Here is a 6,000-nt window from a genome sequence, read left to right as displayed (position 1 = left end):
TGATTTGTTGATTTTGTTAATTCTTTAAAAAAACCAACTTTTAGTTTTGTTGATTCTTTCAATTGATTTTTATTTTCTATTTCATTTATTTCTGCTCTGATCTTTATTATTTCCTTTCTTTTGGTGGCACTGGGCTTCTTTTGCTGTTTGCTTTCAATTTGTTTGAATTGTAAAGCTAATGTTTTGATTTTGTCCCTTCTTTTAAAAAAAAATTTTTTTTTTTTTTTGATGTGTACATCTGTTGCTATAAATTTATCTCTGAGCACTGCCTTTACTCTGTTCCAAAGGTTTAGGTACGATGTGTTTTCATTCTCATTTGATTCTAAACATTTTTTGATTCCATCTTTGATTTCTTCTATTACTCAGTGGTTTTAAGCAGGGTGTTATTCAGTTTCCATGATTTTTTTTTCTTGCTCTTCCTGTTTTTAATTTCTACTTTGATGGTGTTGTTATCAGAGAAGATGCTTTGTATTTCAGTGTTTTGAGTTTTTTTGAGGGTTGCTTTGTGGCCTAAGATGTGGTCTATGCTGGAGAACGCTCCCTGTGCGTTGAAAAAGAATGTGTACTTTGCAATTGTTGGGTGGAGTGTTCTATATATGTCTATGAGGTCAAGTTGGCTGATTGTGGCCTTTAAATCTTCTGTATCTCTATTGAGTTTCTTCCTAGATGTTCTGACCTTTACGGAGAAAGGTGTGTTGAAGTCTCCTACTATTATCGTGGAAATATCAATTTCTCTTTTCAGTGCTGTTAGAGTTTATGTATTTTGGAGCCCTATCATTGGGTGTGTAGATATTTATTACGGTTATGTCATGATTGTAGATTGTCCATTTAATCATTATAAAATGTCCTTCCTTGTCTTTTATGGTGGATTTTGCCTTAATGTCTATTTTACCTGAGATTAGTATTGCCACTTCTGCTCCTTTTTGGTTGCTGTTCGCTTGATATATATTTTTTCCATCCTTTGATTTTTAATAAATTTACATCTTTGTTACTAAGGTGTGTCTTTTGTAGACAGCATCTTGATGGGTCTTGATTTTTTATCCATTCTGTCACTCTCTGTCTCTTCATCTGTGCATTTATGCCATTTACATTCAGTGCGATTATTGATAGGTGTGAGCTTATTGCTATCATTTTGTAGTGCTTTTTCTTGTGGTGCTGATGTTTCCTTTGTTCCTCTTATACTCTATGCTGAGTTCCTTTTGTTTGTCGATTTTCTTTTCGTTTCTTTTATTTTTGTAGATTTTATGTTTACTGCTAACCAAAGGGTTGGCAGTTCGAATCCGCCAGGCACTCCTTGGAAACTCTATGGGGCAGTTCTACTCCGTCCTATAGGGTTGCTATGAGTCGGAATCAACTCAAAGGCACTGGGTTTTTGGGTGAGACTTTATGTTCTTCTTCTTTATTTCGATGAGTAGGTTAGTTAACTTTCTTTGTGGTTACCTTGAAATTTACCCCTCTCTTCCTAAGTTTGAAGCAGTCTTTTATTACTTGATGTTGCTTGACTTCCTCTCCATTTGAAAATTCTATACCTGTACCATTTATTCCCATTTTTATTGTTCTGACGTTGTTGTCATTTATAGATTGATGTCTCTGGTTCCCTGTTTTAAATCTTTTAATTTTGTTTTATCCTTGAGAGTTTATTACCTAGGTTGGTATCTGGCTGATGCTGTCCTGTGTCCTAGATTCAGTGTTGTTGGTTCACTAATGAAAAAAAAAGTACTCCCTTTAATAATTCTTGTAAATTTGGTTTGGTTTTTACATATTCCCTTAATTTCTATTTATCTGGATATGTCAAAAGAATATATATTTTTTAAATGAACAAAAGTCATGAACAGTTCAAAGGGAAAAGAAAAAAATACAGAAAACAGACAATGGCTTTTAAACGTATGAAAAAAATGCTCAACTTCACTCATAATAAAATAAATGCCCGTTAAAACTACACTGAGATCACATTTCTCACCTACCCGATTGGTAAAAATCACCAAGTTTGACAGTCACACTGTTAGCAAGGCTCTGAAGAAAGAGGCATTCATGTACATAAAATACAAAATGATACAGTCCCTATGGGGAGAATTTGACACTACTAACCAAATCCTATTTCTAGGAATCTAGATTGGTGGCCATTTCTCTATTCATATAACACATATTCACAGTAAATTCTTGCTACTGAGAGTATGCTCTGTGGATGAGCTGCATCAGTGACCTGAGAGCCTGTTAGCAATGCTAAATCTCAGGACCTACTGAAGTATACTCCATGCTTTAACAACACTTGCAGATGACGTCTATGTGCATTAGACTCTGAGAAAAGATGAATGCGGTTATTTGCATAGCATTATTTGTGATGGTATAAGAGTGGAAATAACCCAAATGTCCATCAGCGGCACACAAAGGAATACTGTGCAGCCATAAAAAGCAATAAAAAAGATCTCTGCGTGCCAAATTAGAGGGATCTCCAAAAGTCATGGTTGCATTAAATAAAAAAGAGGAAGTTGCAGATTTTTAGATAGATAGATGGACAGAATGGTACCCTTTTGATTAGAAAGGAGAGGAATTAGAAAAAATACTACAAAGATAAACCAGAGGCTAATAAAATTGGGGTGAAAAGGATTGGAGAGATAAGGTGGAAGTGAGATATCTCTGAGTATTCCTTTAGGTTTCACTAATCCAAAAATAAGGTTAAATAAAAACAGTCACAGGTGAACCCAAGATGGCAGAATAGACAGACGCTTCTGGTGAGCCCTTTTTACAACAAAGACCCCAAAAAACAAGTGAAACGAGTATATTTGTGACAAGCTGGGAGTCCTGAGCAGCAGAGGCAAGCTTAGACAATGAACTGAGGGGCAGGGGAAGAGACCATTCAGAAGCGGAGAGGAGTTACTGGACCTGAATCGCAGGGAGCCCTCAGGCACCATTCCCAGAGCGGCGGCGGCGGCGGCGGTGGCAGGCTGGTACTAGCGTTTGGCTGCAGTTTCCTCAGGAAGAAGCAGCCAGCCACATAGCATACTCACACCTCTGGAACCTGAGGAGAATGGTGCTCTCGGCAAAAGCTAAGTACTTACGTATATTTTACTGCCTCCCCGACACCCAAGCCGGCCTGAGCGGTTGAATCCAGGGGCCTGAGATAGGCCCTGTTGAGCACCTAGAGCGATCCTTCCGGCCTTGGGGAAGGAAAAAATTTGCAACTGGGGGGAAAAGATAATTTGCCAGCTTCATTAACTGGGGGAGCTCAGGACAGAAGCGGCTCCTGTTCAGGCTTAAACTGTCCATGGACCTTGAGCACCTTTCCCTTCTGCATGGTCCTGTGTGGGCCTAGTTCGGGAGAATAGGCCCTTGTTGGCAAACTCCAACCGTTTCAGCTGTGTGGCGGAGAGGTGGGTATTTGATGTTTGATATTGCTTTGCCTATTAAACAAGGTCCTCACCTACCCACTTCAGGGACCGAAGGACTGGAAGCTCCACTCAGGTCACCCAGCCACCCATGACAGAGGTCCAAAGATAACTGGTACCTCCTAGTCCTTACAACCAAAAACTTTGGGTGCCCATGGTCCCTCTGCAGAACCCACCCACCAGCATGCTCTAGGGAACAGAGACGCGTTTTCTTCAGAGACACTTGGGGGTCGACTCTCAGCTCCCTACCTTGTTCAGAGCATGACCCGCTGCTGCAATCAGATACCGGTATATATGCCAATCACCCTGCCCCTCTAAGACTGTAGGACAGGGCCTACACCACTCATTTGATGATCAGCTACCTGGAAGCCTGAGCTGAACTCATACAAGAAAGCTGAATGGACTCCTAGACAGATATACCTGATAACAGATCTAGCCAGCTGGGGACAGGACACCAGAGCTCCAACGGCGAAAACAATCAAGCTAGATCACTCAAGCAACCCATAGGGGTATACCAAAACAAAACAAAGCAAGTAGCTACAACACAGTAAGCAAGCATAAACTAATACAATAACTTATAGATGGCTCAGAGACAATAGTTAATATCAAGTCACATAAAAAACAGACCATGATCCCCTCAACAGGCTCTCAAAACAAAGAACCCAGGGACCTTCTAGATGAAAGTTCATTCCTGGAATTACCAGATACAGAATACAAAAGTTTAATATACAGAACCCTTCAAGACATCAGGACGGAAATGAGGCAATACGGCAGAACAAGCCAAGGAACGCACAGATAAAGCAACTGAAGAAATTAGAAAGATTATTCAGAAACATAATGAAAAGTTTAATAAGCTGGAAAAATCCATAGACAGGCAGCAATCAGAAATTCAGAAGATTAGCAATAACATTATAGAATTAGACAACTCAATAGAAAGTGAGAGAAGCAGAACTGAGCAAGTAGAAGCTAGAATTTTGGAACTCGAAGATAAATCACTTGGCACTAATATATTTGAAGAAAGATCAGATAATATAAAAAAAATGAAGAAACCTTAAGAATCATGTGGGACCCTATCAAGAGAAATAACATACGAGTGATTGGAGTACGAGAACAGGGAGGGATAACAGAAAATACAGAGAAAATTATTGAAGATTTGTTGGCAAAAAACTTCCCGGATATTGTGAAAAATGAGAATATATCTATCCAAGATGCTCATCGAACTCCACATAAGGTAGATCTTAAAAGAAAGTCACCAAGACATATTATAATCAAGCTTGCCAAAACCAAAGATAAGGAGACAATTATAAGAGCAGCAAGGGATAAAAGACACGTCACCTACAAGGGAGAGGCAATAAGAATAAGCTCGGACTACTTGGCAGAAACCATGCAGGCAAGAAGGAAATGGGATGACATATTTAAAAATTGAAGGAAAAAAAAATGGCCTGCGAAGAATCATATATCCATCAAAACTGTCTCTTAAATATGAAGGTGAAATTAAGACATTTCCAGATAAACACAAGTGGAGGGAATTTGTAAAAACCAAACTAAAACTACAAGAAATACTAAAGGAAGTTCTTTGATTAGAAAATCAATAATATCAGGTATCGCCCCAAGACTAGTACACTGGGCAGAGCAACCAGAAGTCAACCCAGAGAGGAAAATCCAAAAAAACAAAGCAAGATTTAAAAAAAAAAAAGCCCAATACAGGGTAACAGCGATGTTATTATATAAAAGAAGACAACATTAAACTAATAAAGAGGGACTAAGAAATGTAATCATACACCTTCCTTATGGAGAGGAAGATACGGCGATACAAAGAAATAAAAGTTAGTTTTAAATCTAGAAAAATAGGGGTAAATAATAAGGTAACCACAAAGGTGACAAACTATCCTACTCATCAAAATAAAATAAAAAATACAAGGGAAAAATACTCAGCAGAAACAAAATCAACAACAACAAATATGAGGAAAGGACAATATATAAAGAAAATCTACTCAGCACATAAAATCAAGTGGGAAAAAGAAACTGTCAACACAAAAAAAGACGTCAAAATGATAGGACTAAATTCATACCTATGCATAATTACCCTGAATGTAAATGGACCAAATGCACCAATAAAGAGTTAGAGAGTGGCAGAATGGATTGAAAAACGAATGTAAATGGACTAAATGCACCAATAAAGAGATAGAGAGTGGCAGAACGGATTAAAAAACAAGATCCGTCTATATGCTGCCTATCAGAGACACACCTTAGACTTAGAGACAAAAACAAACTAAAACTCAAAGGATGGAAAAAATTATATCAAGCAAACAACAATCAAAAAAGAGCAGGAGTGGCAATATTAATTTCTGACAAAATAGACTTTAAACTTAAATCCACCAGAAAGGATAAGGAAGGACACTATATAATGATTAAAGGGATAATACACCAAGAAGATATAACCATATTAAATATTTATGCACCCAATGTCGGGGCTGCAAGATACATAAAACAAACTCTATCAGCATTGAAAAGTGAGATAGACAGCTCCACAATAATAGTAAGAGACTTCAACACACCACTTTCGGTGAAGGACAGGACATCCAGAAAGAAGCTCAATAAAGACACGGAAGAT

Source organism: Elephas maximus, chromosome 1, assembly GCF_024166365.1.
Source record: "Elephas maximus indicus isolate mEleMax1 chromosome 1, mEleMax1 primary haplotype, whole genome shotgun sequence".
NCBI lineage: Eukaryota > Metazoa > Chordata > Mammalia > Proboscidea > Elephantidae > Elephas > Elephas maximus.
The sequence above is the reverse complement of the archived record's forward strand: the minus strand, read 5'-3'. Positions refer to the sequence as shown.